This window comes from Lactuca virosa, chromosome 9 (genome assembly GCF_052849685.1).
Source record: "Lactuca virosa cultivar CGN04683 chromosome 9, Lactuca_virosa_CGN04683_v6, whole genome shotgun sequence".
Classification (NCBI taxonomy): Eukaryota; Viridiplantae; Streptophyta; class Magnoliopsida; order Asterales; family Asteraceae; genus Lactuca; species Lactuca virosa.
Genome location: NC_136434.1, coordinates 265858077 through 265872708, shown reverse-complemented (window position 1 = coordinate 265872708; position 14632 = coordinate 265858077).

Below are 14632 nucleotides of genomic sequence, written 5' to 3'. Positions count from 1 at the left end.
AGTGTATTGATTACCGGGAGTTGAATAAGCTAACAGTGAAGAACCGTTACCCACTTCTAAGGACTGACAATTTGTTTGATCAGCTTCAGGGTGCATCTTGGTTTTCCAAGATTGATTTGTGATCGGGGTACCATCAGATGAGGGTTAGGGATGATGATGTGTAGAAGACAGCCTTCAGGACTTGCTATGCACATTATGAGTTCGTGGTGATGCCATTTAGGCTCATTAATGCACCAGCAGCGTTCACGGATCTCATTAACCGATTTTGCAGCATGATGCTGGATCGGTCTGTGATAGTATTCATTGATGATAGTATGTTTTACTTCAAGACCAAAGAGCAACACGATGAACATTTGCGGGAGGAGTTGGAGACCCTGAGGAGGGAGATGCTTTATGCCAAATTCTCCAAATGTGAGTTCTGGATGTGCGAGGTGCAGTTCCTGGGGCATATCGTGAATCCGAAGGGTATCATGGTCGACCGGGCCAAGATCGAGACCATGATCCGATCGGAGGTTCCGAGGACCCCATCTGAGATCCGGAGTTTACTTGGTCTTTTAGGGTATTACCGGAGATTTTGTAACGCTCGCATTTCTGGCTAAGCATTATTATGATGATGTAATATTTAGGGTCAACAATCGTAACCTATTTGATGTAATAAAGAAGATTTATTTGAGTATTATGTGATTTACGTGTAAATTATATGCAATATACGTGTTTACAACGATATAATAAAATAGGAATAAAATACGCATCTAAAATAAAATAATAATTAGGCCGAATATCGTTGAAAATGATTGAAATAGTCATAACAAGCATTCCGTAGATATAAGGAACGTTGAAAAGTTGTGACACGTCGAAGTTTCGCGATTAAACCGGCACGACTCCGCATATCGCAAAAAGTAAAATTTTAATAAGTTACTTTTTTGCCTTAGTGATCTAAACGAAAGTCGTAGTAGTCATTAAGCTGAAAGCGTGAATATAGAGAACGTCCAAATCTGACTTCATTAGAGGAAGTTATCATAGCAGTGTACAACTCGAAAATAAAATTTTAGATCGGTCGAATTTTAGCCAAAATGATCTAAACTAGAATTGAAGATATAATTAATAGGAGTTCAACGAAAAAAGACAGTCGAAAACGGAGCTCGTATGCGAAAGATATGGACGGAACTTGGTCCCTACTCTTCGAGCGCGACAAATTTGATACAGATTTATAAATCTGAGATACAATGAGATTAGCCGATGGAATCTAAATGAAAGTTTTACCACTCATAAATACAATTACATGGATATGAAGAATGTCAAGAATAGGGCTTGTATGTTAAAGATATAGACGAAATGTAGTCTCTACTCTTCGAGCGTGATGAATTCGATATAGATTCGTAAATCTGAGATAGAATGAGAATTAGCCGACATAGTCTAAATGAAAGTTGTAGTACTCGTAAATAGCTATATGTGGATATAAAGAACATAGAAAACAGAGCTTGTACGCCGAAGATACAAACAAAACTTAGGGCCTACTCTATGAACAAACCCATATAAATAGAGGATGAATTCTTCATATATCCTTACCCAATTCCTCTAAACTCACTCTAGAATTCTTCTTTCTTTCTTGTCCAATTTCTCCTAGTTTTAGGGTGCGATAGAGAAGCTCTGTAGTTTTAAAGAGCCCCGAGAAATAAAGATTTCGGTATCAAAGTCTTGCCCGTGTAATATCCCGGATTTCGTAAAAGCCTTGTAAGTTAAGCTACACTATTTTGTTTTCAGTGTAACTTACATTTATAGTCATAAGTCATTATTATGAACCTATAAATAAGATTTATTAATGATTCCAAGTCGTTATAATGATTTATCTACTTATGGGAGAGGTGTCTAGAATAGACAACTCATAATGTTCATATCGATCTATTATGCACCTCTGCATCTAGCATTAGGTAGACCTCATACAATAACTGTCCTAGCTCTACCATATCTTTTGTTTCATTTCTTCTGCAATACTCACAAACATTTCTTTGGTAATGGATCTACTAACAAAAATTCAATGCGTAATCTCAGCATTCAACGTGTATTCCTGAATAATCTCATTTTTAAATTATTCAATCATTTTATTTTACCTAGTTAAATGTTAGCGAGATTAGTCATGATTTTTATGTTTCAATGCAACAACAAGTTATTTTTGTACCAAGTAGTTTTGTTGGTTGGATAATTGGTCGCATTCTATTGATGAAATCAATTGGACTATCACGTTAGCTTGGTTGTTGGATTTCACAAGGCTATACGTTGAAATGGTACTGCCTCCCAACACTCCTACCTGGCTGATCCTTACTTGATAGATCTTAATTTACACATTGAAATTAATGATGAATCTAGATAAATAATTAGATGCAATAAATATTAGACTAAGAGATATTCATAATGATGCTAGGTTACGTCAAAGGAAAAGAGAGTTGCTTGAAGCGAAGTGTTGTCCGAATTTCAAGTCCTCACTTTAACAAGTGAGTGCATAGTTACTTTCATCTTACACTTAGATATGAATTATTTAATTTAAATTACATGCTATATGTACCTATTATCTGTGTTCTTGATATGTATGTTGGACGAACGATTTGTACATGTTTTATTTGATTTAAACTGTATATGTATTTTATACATATAAATATGTTGGGTAAAGATGGGGTAGATGAAAGATAAAATAAATGATGAGAGGCCATGACTTTAAAGCGGATCCAGTCGCCTAACGGAGTATATATGACGACCACAGACTATTCTATACAATCCAGTGGAAAGCTAGCAGGCTCGCAACCTGTAGGTTTTTTCAACTACGTGTTCACCAGGTGTACTCTGTTCCCCTCATGGTTGCCTTACCGATATATATTGCTGAGGAATCTCATAAGCATTATTGTCAACCCCGAAGATAATCCTTAGGCTAGGTCCCTTAAATTAGATGCTTTAGAGATAGAAATTGAGGATAGCTGGAACGGGTAATCGGGTTGAATGATTTGATAAAAATAAAGAATTTAATTATTGTGGGTTGAAAACCCTATGTGCTCATCAGGCTCCCAACCCTGACCCACTCAGTTTCTTGTATTATAGGTAGTGGCACAAGAGCACAGGTGCGATGATCAGATTAGAGATTTTATGGATTATAGGTCAGTAGAATATAAGATGTTTGTAAAGCCTATGTTATTTCCGTTTATGCTTATGTTCTGTATTGATGATGACATCTCAACGTTTTTAATATAATTAAAATACACTTCTTCGGAAATGCTTTGATAATATCTTTATCACATTTGGGAACAAATTCTGCACTATTATTCTTCAAAAAGATACTCTGATTTTTAAATAAAGCATAAACAAATGGGCTTTTCTAGCCGTGAAATTGGGGATGTCACAGTTGGTATCAGAGCATTATTTTAAGCGAACTAGGAATTTGTAGGCAATCTAGACTTAAACTTAGAATGCTAAGTGATGATTGTGAGATGAGTGTCTGGTATATTTAGGAAATATATAGACACAAGTCGTAGCTTATTTTAGGAAAGATGCCTAAATTGCTTTTATGTGCTAAACGATTTATATAAAATGCCTTATGATGCTATTATTTTCTCGGATCTATGGTTTATTGCAGACCGGATCTGGAAAATTTATGTGTTTAGATTTCTAAACATTTATCTAAGATATTAGAACTGACATGTAACTTTTCGGAGAGACGAGGATTTAAACGTCTATCATAGATAAAGATATTAATTAGCCTACTTTGGTGAATAGATCGACATGGTGAGAACTCGCATCGAATTAGGAAACGCTAATGGAAACCTACAGCCTGAGCCACGAGTGATTGAGCATGCACTAGAGGTAGCAGCTGCACTCGAGCCAATCACGATAGCTGGAGTCCAAGCAATGATTCGGGCTATGATGGTCGAACAAAGGGAGTGCAACTGGAGTCAATCATGATAGCTGGAGTCCAAGCACTCGAGCCAATCACGATAGCTGGAATTATGCCCATATCAGTTGTAGTGGCTTATTTCTGCTAGTAGTGATGCTGAAAGGTCTAAGAAATTACTGGTAGATACTCAGAGTTGTTTGGAGTCCAAGAAGTCTAAAATTGATCATTTAGATTTACATTTAACAAATGTCATGTGTGATAGAAACAGTCTTCGTACTGATAATAGTACTTTGCTTAAACAAAGAAATATATATTGTAATTCGAATAAGCGTTTGTATGGGAAATTAACTGCATTGCATCATTCATCAGACATTAGAAAAGAACGGCATAGGAAGCTATTACCCTTTTTGGCTTTCGTAAGGGAGAAAATTGATTCGACATCCTATGACTGTGAAAAGAAAAAATCTGAGTTTGATAAGGTGCCAAATGACATATATGCATATGGAATTGTTAAGATTGATGATTGTTTAAATGCAAATGATCTTGTTGATATTGTGAACGAGCCCTTGACCAAAAACGACCAAATTTTTTTTAAAAAAGAACTGAGAATTCGACATCTGACTCTCAAAACAATTTTGCTGATATTGAAGATGATTCTGATATTATCAGTGAAATTGAGGAGGAGGAAGTTGTTGACTGTTGAAAGTTATCTGTAATTAATGTCACTTTTATGGCTAAGGATAAAGAAATCTGTAATGATTCTTTAGTTAAAGTTCACATTGACCAACTCTCAACTTCGAAAGTTCATGATCTTGAGCATGTGACTGTCGAAGAGATTCAAACAGTGTAACATCCCAATACCATGTATATCTTATAAGCCCTTGTTCTTTTGGTAAATTGTCGAGTTTAGCCCTTATTGAGAAAAGGTGGTAAATGAGTACGCGGGGCGTACGCGAGTGTACGCTCAACGTACTCATATGAGTGTTTTTTGACATGGAAGCCACCTAGTACGCTGTGCGTACCATAGGTTACGCTAGGCGTACTAGGCGCAGAGTGAAAACCCTAATTTGGGGTGTGTCCCTATATAAAGGATATGATGGCCTCATTCCTGGCCACTATCTTCATACAAACAACCCTCTAAAACCCAAATCCTCGTTCTTGAGCATATGTGTGTCCATTTGAGAGCCTTTAAGTGACTTTGTGTGTTCTTGGAGTGAAGAAGGAGCTTTGGGAGAAGAAGGAGTGAGAGTCTAGGCCTTGGATCTGAGCATATATGAGTTGGGAGCTTCATCTAGAGGTAAAAAGCTGCAAGCTTTCTCACTCCTTGGATTAGTGCATCATAGTAGTGTATTTTAGGGTTTTGTCCCAAAAGTTGGAGACTTTATGAGAAAAATGAGCTCCAGAGACTATAATAAACCCATTTGAGTGTATTTAGTGATGTAGTGTCATAAAAATCAAGACTTGGACGTTGGAATCAAGCCATGCATGAGATATGAGCATTTTGAGATAAGAGAGTGAGAGTTTTGTGTGTTTGTGACCTTATCAGCCATGTAAAGGTTTAAAGTCACTGACTTTATCGAGTAAGAGCTATTAGGGAGTCCAGATCTGTGATATGAGCCAAGGTCTTAACTAATTAAGACCAAATGAGTAGGAAGAAGAAAACAGGGACGTACGCTGAGCGTAATCCCCGATGCCTGCATGGGAGCAGAGTACACCCAGCATAGAGAGCTGGTATGCACAACGTACACTCTGCCGTTGACTTTTGGTTGACTTTTAGGGTTTGGTTAATTTGTGGACTAATAAGGCCAAGGAGGGGTAAAATGGTCTTTTACCCTTCTGGGAGCTTGTAGAAGGGTTAGTCTAGCTTTTGAGAGTCGCTATTAATTAGGGATAATTATTGTAGGTGTTAGGCGGAGGCTAGACCGGTGATTCGAGTTCGAGGTTATCCGATTTCTTACGAGGTGAGTCTTCTCACTATACTTACCATGAGTGGTATCTATGTATCACTGGAGGGTCTTATGTGCTTATTGAGTTATGTGATATTATGCATTTTTGTCTGTGTGATATATATGCTATATTCTGTGTTTTACTGAGATAGAACCGAAGGGTCCAACCCGAGTTGTGGGACCAGAGGGTTTGCACTGAGACAGGACCGGAGGGTCCAAACCGAGCTGTGAGACTGGAGGGGCCTCACTGAGACACGTGACCAGAGGGTCAACACCGAGACGCATGAGACTGGAGGGTCCATGCTGAGTTATTGCCATGAGAGGCTTATTATTTGTGTATGTTGTATTTTGGGGAACTCACTAAGCTTCGTGCTTGCCGTGTTATGTGTGATGTGTTTCATGTACTTCTCAGGACCGCGGGAAGGCGCCGACATGATTGTACACACTTGTTCGACACTATATTGAGGATTATGGAATTTGACTTTATTATGATTTTGATGTTGACATTTTGAGATACATGTGGTTTTGTGAAATACAATATATGAGTTTATTGTGCTTAAAAAAATTGAAAATTTTGGTTTGAAAATTTACGGTGTTACAAGTTGGTATCATAGCCTTGGTTTGAGGGATTTGGATGCAACTTCGGGTATGTCTGGACTCAAACTGAGGATTTGAGAACATTTGTCAAAAGAAATGTTTTTTTCTAAACCGAGTAAGAGATTTCAAGAGAAAACAAGAAGGAGCAGTGTGTGTACAATCAGCCAGAGCCCGAACGGTGGTTTTCCAAAATACCCTTAACTTTTTATTTTCCGAGATATTTATGAGATACTTATGTGATATAGAGATGCATGCTAGAGAGTAGGCTAGGTTTATCATATTTTAGGGCTAGAGTTGCCTGATTTGTGATGCCTTAGCCTAGGAGATGCTTTTGTTCAGTGTTATCTGTTATTTTCTCTGAGTATGTGCTGAGTTCTGAGTCGAGGGATAATCTAGGAAGAGATACCTAGATAAGTACGCGAGTAGCCTGATATGTTTGAGCGATAGAGTACTTGTGAATTAGAATCCTAGGAGGAGGACTTGGGATGACTACAGGTTGGTGTGGAAGGTAGTATTGGGCCCGTACTACTGAAAGCACCGGATCTGGTTGCCACCCAAGTAAGAATCCTTAGGGTGCTAAGGAACAAGTAGGGATGGGTGATCGAGTGTGAGTATGCTCGAGCCAGTCTCTGATGATTTTTGTGTTGTGTTTCAGAAACATTATGGTGGGTACACGCCACAACTCGAGAGGCAGTGGGACTAGTGATGATGAGATTCGCAGGATGATTCACGAGGAGGTGGCCATAGCTATTCGAGCGGAGATTCCTGAGATGTTTGGGTCTATTAAGACCACCCTGATTGAGACATTTGATGAGCGATATGCTGCTGTTACTGAGGCTGTTGCTGCTGCTAGGCCACATGGAGGTGACTCGTTGTTGTTTCGGGAGTTCAGCAACACGAAGCCACCAGAGTTCTATGGGACACAGGATCCGATTACTTCCATGAGATGGATCATTGATATTGTGGGGTGCTTTTATACTTGTTCATGCCCAGAGCATATGAGAGTTCGGTTCGCCCTGAACCAGCTTCGATTGGGAGCGAAGGACTGGTGGAAGTTTGTGACGACTAATTTTACCCCTACAGATTATGCTGTAGTGACTTGGGAGACGTTCACCAAGTAGTTTCGAGATGAGTATGTTCCCCATGAGGAGAGGGAGCGTTTGGCACAGGAGTTTCTGTCTCTCAAGCAGAAGACAGAGTCAGTGACTGAGATTACTAGGATGTTTCATGAGAGGGCAATGTTCTGCCCTGAGCACATGTCCACTGAGCAGGCACGTATGAGCCGGTACTTGAGCATTTTGAGGAGGGATATTCAAGAGTTCGTGGCGAACTCGTCTTATTGGACATTGGCTGAGTTGCAGACCAACGCCAGGAGGAGGAGGATTGAGCTGGAGATTCAGACCAGAGAGGAGGGGGAGCAGCAGAGGAGAGATAGGAGACCTACACAGTCGCAGCCGGCGGCTAAGCGGGCTAAGCTCGCTGTTTCGAGGACTGGAGGCCAGAGGGGCCGCGCTTGTAGCAAGTGCGGCAAGACCCACAAGGGATCTTTTCGGGCACGGATTTGCTACAAATGCGGCAAGGAGGGGCACATGGCGAGGGACTGCCCCAAGGGATTTTCTGTTTGCTTTCACTGCAACCCGACCGGCCATCGGACGGCCGAGTGTCCTCAGCTTACCCAGGGATCCGCCCAGACTACCACTCCTACTACTTTGCATATACATTGATAGTGGTTGCTCTCGTCACATGACTGGTAGGAAGGAAAACTTATGAGACTATCGAAGTTTGGATAATGCTGGTGTGGTGATTTTCGGCAACAAACACAAATGTCAAGTAAAAGGTTATGGAAAAGTCACAAATGACAAGTTCACAATTAGCAGGGTTGCATACGTCGAAGGTCTTCAACACAATTTGATAAGTGTTTCGGAATTTGTTGTGGGCACTAGTAATCAAGTTGTCTTCGATGAAGAAGGAAGTGTCATTTCGAACAAAGAAACTAAAGAAGTTCTTCTCAAGAAAAAAAAGAAAAGCCTATATGTTTAACCTTGACATCAAACCCATTTTTGGTGTTCCCTCGGTTTGCTTACTCTCAAAAGCATCATCAGACATAAGCTGGATATGGCATCGACGTCTTACACACTTGAATTTCAAGAATCTGATTCAGTTGGTGGTAAATGATCTTCTTCGCGGTTTACCGATATTAAAATTTGATAATAATACTTTATGTGCAGCTTGAGAACAAGGGAAACAACATCGACAAGGTCATCCGATTGTCATTGAGTCGAAGATCATTGAACCTTTGGAACTTCTTCACATTGACCTTTGTGGCCCTTCGACTGTTGAAACTCTTAACAAGAAGAGGTACATCTTGGATATTGTTGATGATTTTTCCAGGTTTATTTGGGTATATTTTCTAAGACAAAAATCAGAAACAACTCAAGTAATGATCGACTTCATCAAACAAATAGATTGAGTCTGAAGAAAAAGGCTCGTAAGATCAAGAGTGATAGTGGCTCAGAGTTCAAGAATATGATTCTTGATTCGTTTTTAACTGATAAAGGAATTTCGCATAATTTTTCCTCTCCTTACACACCGCAACAAAATGGTGTTGTCGAAAGGAGGAATCGGTCTCTCTACAAAGCAGCAAGAGCAATGCTTACTTATGTGAATCTTCCAAAATATCTGTAAGCCAAAGCATTTTCGACGACTTGTTTTACTCAAAATCGATCTTTCATTCATCGTCGTTTTAATATTACTCCTTATGAAATCATTAACAATAGGAAACCAAATGTCAAATTTTTCCATGTTTTTGGTTGCAGATGTTTCATAATGAATCTTAAGGATAACCTTTCGAAATTTTAGTTAAAAGCTGATGAAGGTATATTCCTGGGATATTCTCACAATTCCGTTGTATATAGGGTGTTAAACAAACGAACAAGGAAAAGTGAAGAAACATTTAATCTTATCTTTGATGATTACTTTGTTAAAAGAGTCGAAAAGAGTTTTGAACAGAAGCCAATCATTAACGAATCAAGTTATGAATCTCAAAGTTTGAATTCCTTAGATTTTGATTATGATTTAATTTTTGGTGTACCTTACACGACTACCTATGTAGAAATCCATGCTGATGATAATCAAGTACCTGAAGCTTCGAAGCATTCTGATGATTCGACTATCACACTGGATGATGTTGATTTGAATTCGTCAACGAATTCTCCAATGAACAACAAAAGTCTGCCAGTATTAACTAATGATCAAGTGGAGGGGGAGCACTTGAATTTGGCAAATGATGTTGAGGGGGAGCATACATTCGAGGGGGAGCATCCTCATATTGATCCAGTTGTTGAGGGGGAGCAAAATGGATCTTTACCAAATATTTTCAATATACACACTGATGTCTTTTATGATGTGACTAATAATATGTCGAATGCAGGTGAAGGTTCAGAAATGGATGAAATGCTCGAAGATGCACCTTTGGATTTTGATCCTACATATCCACCAATGGATAAATGGACTCGAAATCCTCCAAAAGAATAAGTTCTTGGTGATCCTCAAGATGGAGTGTTGACAAGAGCTTCACTTCGTGCAAAGAATGAGGTACTTAATGTTCATCAATAATTTTGCATGTTCAATGTTTTTATTTCCAAAATCGAACCAAAATCAGTCAAGGCTGCTATGCAACATCCTGATTGGATTGTTTCTATGTAATCTGAACTTGCTAAATTTGAAAGAAACATGGTTTGGCGACTTATTCCAAAACCTAATGATGTATCAGTAATAGGCTTAAAAAGGATTTTAAAAAATAAAACTAATAAAGATGGAAATGTTGTATGAAACAAAGCTATGCTAGTTGTTAAAGGCTATTCGCAACAAGAAGATATAGATTATGATGAAACCTTCACCCCTGTCGCAAGACTTGAGGTTGTTCAAATATTTTTAGCGTATGCAGCACATAAGGACTTCGATGTCTATCAAATAGATGTCAAGTGTGCATTTTTAAAATGTGAACTGGAAGAGACTATGTATGTCGAGCAACCTCCAGGTTTCATTAATGAGAAATTCCCTGATCACTTTTATATTCTTGATAAGGTTGTTTATGGGTTAAAACAAGTACCAAGAGCCTGGTATGCAACTCTTACCACATTCTTAAATCAATCAAAATTTAAACAAGGATCAGTTGATCCCACTCTCTTTCAAAAGAAAGTTGGGAATCATCTCATGCTTGTTCAAATTTATGTTGATGATATTATTTTTAGCTCTACTGACCCTGCATTATCAAGTGAATTTGAGAATCTTTAGAAGAGTCAAATTGCGATGAGCATGATGGGGTAGATCAAATTTTTTTTGGGATTACACATTCGACAAAGCAGAGAAGGAATATTCATCAATCAAGAGAAGTATTCTCGAAATCTAGTTGAGAAGTTTTGCATGATGAATTGTTCAAAGTTTCGTGTTCCTATGGCTGTTGGCACACGGCTTGGTCCTTTGTTGGATAAGCCGACTGTTGATCTTACATTGTACATGAGCATGATTGGTTTGTTACTTTATTAAATTGCTAGTAGACCTGATATCATGTTTTCTGTGTGCAATTATGCTAGGTATATGTCGAATCACAGGGAACCTCATCTTACAACTGTAAAGAATATATTTTTCTATCTCAAAGGCACAATTTTGGTGGGTTTGTGGTACCCTTCGAAAACAGGGTTTTTCATTCAAGCGTGTTCAGATGCAGACTTGGGTGGTTGTCAACTTGATCGAAAAAGCACAAGTGGTGGATGTCAACTTTTGGATGGGAAGCTTGTGAGTTGGCAATCAAAGAAACAAACTTGTGTTTTGATTTCTACAGTAGAAGCAGAATACGTTGTTGTTGTAGCTTGCACTTCTCAAATCATATGTATTCAAAGTCAACTGCGTGATTATGCAATCAACATAAAGAAAACTCCGTTCTATTGTGACTCACAAAGTGCTATTTGCATTTGCCATAATCTAGCGCAACATTCGAAGACTAAACACATTGCACTTCGCTATCACTTTATCAAAGATCATGTTGAAGATGGTAACATTGAAGTTCACTTTGGAAAGACCACAGATCAACTTGCTGATATATTCACCAAACCTTTGTATGAGAAAACTTTTCTAAGGATTTTGTCGGGATTAGGCATGATCGATGCAAGTGTTGTTCCAAGCCTGGCTTCGTCTTCATTTTCGACATTCCTATAAATGACTCAGAACACTCTTCGTTAGTCAAGACAAAACAATTTTGTCGATAAATTATATATTTATGTCGGTACTTTACACTTCGCTTGTCTACTACATTTTTCGTTTTAAAAAAAACACTAAAAAGATTTTCTTATTTTTATTACTTCAATTCAAAAATCAAAAATATCAAAATTCTTATTTTTTTTATTTTGTTTTCAAAAACAAAAACAAAAAAATATTTTACATTTTTTTGTTAGCTAACGTGTTTGTGCAACTTATTAGCGAAGACCTCTAGTGGTACATGCTTTGCAGCTTTAGGGAAAGGTATAAATTTGATCCTTTGCACTAGTTAAGTGTCCTTAGAAGCATGTTGCAGAATGTTATCCCAAGCCTCCACAACTCAATGTGTTTCGAAGCCTTAATGGAATTCTTATCATGAGAACTCCTTACCAAATAGGCTATATTCACATTTGTCAATGAGCTACCTTACTTTTCTCATATTGATTTAAGAGTTTCCTGCTTGGTCCACAAATAGCAGAGGTACATTTCATTTCTTATAACAATCTTTTTCATCATAAAATTCTTTGACATTCACACACAATGACATATCCCAAGAGATCTCTGGTTCGAACCAACCAGGATTTAGGCATGTACACAGTCTGTGTTTATGATCCAGATTCATGAGACTGTGATGAAGGAGAAACCCACTATTTTGAATCATTTAAGGAATTAACGGTAAACTTTATGTTCAAGATTTTAACGAAACACTTGTTTCAGTACCTCTTTTCGATATTCAAAATCATATTCTTTCGTCTTGAGTTATCTTGATAAAATGTTCGACACCCACGACATTTTTTCCCAACACGGGCCGGTACTTTTTTATTTATTTTTAATTTGATTTTAGTTTGAATAGCAGTTTGATCCTTCGTTACTTGATTTATTTTCCAACGCATACTTTTCACTAACTACACTAGTCAAAAAAGTAATTTCGTTTACAATTTCTCACACTTATATTGAGTTGTGATATGTAACAAAATTTAGTCTACCCACGAAGCCTTACAAAAGAAGCCCTTCGATACTCCTCTATGAGTATTCGATTGTAATTCACGGGAAACCAAACAAGTTGTTCGACATCTCTCTTGATGTAGAATGAAGTGATCTTTGCCTGGGATCTTACCGCATTTATGTCGATTTTTAATTGATATCACATATCTAAATTTTTTTAATCTTGATCTCATCCTAATTGTTTGCACACTTAAGCACACACTGAAATCCTTGAGGTTTTGAGTAATACCAACTCAGGCTGATGATTTCAAAAAGGTATGCCATATGTGAACATTGATCCTTCTCCAACCACATATGATAACACATCTCAACCATTATTGAAGATTCAGGGTACTAATTACCGAGTTCAATATGATATTGGCCAGTATCCTGAAGAACTAAAGATGCTTATTGTCTCTTGGAATTACCCAGTTTTATCTATTGCAATGTGGGCCTCGTTTTCTGTTCCAATGACATGGTTGTTGCTTGTTGATTCCACTGTTGTGTTCAATAAGACGACCGAAGTTGTTACTTTTTAGTTGACAAATAAGAAGAAGTACAAGTTAGCAAATAAGCATTTTGCTCAAATATTGAACATACCCAACGAAGAAACTTTTTATGAGGTTTCCAATGAACAGGTGGTTCATATGTTCAACAAAATGGGTCATCAACCACTGCTTACCAAGATAAGTGACTTTAAGAAATCATCTATTCCTTGTATATGGAACATTATTTTTGGGATATTTCTTCGATGCCTAACCGGTCGAAGTGTTGGATTGGATAAGGCAAAACTAGAGATTTATGCTATGGTCGCAGGATTGTACTAGGATTTATCGGTTGATTATGCAACTCAGTTGTGGCAAGAGTTTGCGAATAGTATTGCTAATACTAGTGTTGTTGCTGGAGTTTCTTGTGCTCACTATTGGAGCCTGATACTGAAGTATGTTTACGAAAAAGAAGGGATCATGGTTCCTATTGATGATCCTAAGGTTGACTTTGGCATTTACCAACATCATAAGGTTGTGACGGATGATTTGGATGTTTTTCCGATTGTGCCCTGGATTCCTGATACTATGCTTCGCAAAGTCGATCCTGCTGATCCTGTTCTTCTTTCTTATCTTCAAACTATCAACCCCTCAATTGAAACTGGGGTGTTATTGGCGAAATGTGTTGCTGGTACTTCTAAATGCACTAAGGGTTCCAACAAGGTTACTAAGGCTAGTCCATCGAAGCTTGATCCTTCTCCTAAATAGATTGTTGTAAGGTCCTAGAAACAGGATCTTAACTAGTGACCAAGCAATCTAAGAGGGTGTTTGGGATTTTATTTTGAAGTTAAAAATGACTTTTATGTAAAAGGACTTATTGACTTATCAATGTGGGAAAATGAGATTTTAAAAAAGTGTTTGGTTTAGCTTGTTAGTGACAAAAGTCAATAAGTCAATAAGTTAAAAAGTGTTTGGCTAACTTATTGACTTTTGCTTGTTTTTTATTCTAATAAGTCATAAGTCATTCCAAAAAGTCACAAATTGTAACTTCTTCAAAACTCCTTTTCAAAGGCTAAACCAAAAGTTATTTTAAAAGTCCTTATTAAATATCCAAACACTTTTTTTAACTTATTGACTTTTCAAAAAGTCAATAAGTTAAAAAAGGAGATTTTAGATGAAATCCCAAACACCCTCTAACAATCAAACAAGAAGATAATTAAGTAGAAGAATGATGAATCAAAGCTAGCACACGTTTGTATTAAGGAAACGTCTGGTACAACTCTGACTGGCCGTAAACTGCTATGAATCAACAACTGACAAAAGACTCAGACCTACCCTATATATAGTAGACACTGGCCGTAAACAGGTTTACGGCCGTAAACCTGTTTACGACTGTAAACACAACATCGGGCCGTAAACACCCCAACAACCTACAAATGCATAAAAATGACTCAAAAGGACTTTTACATTGGAAAGCCTAGACA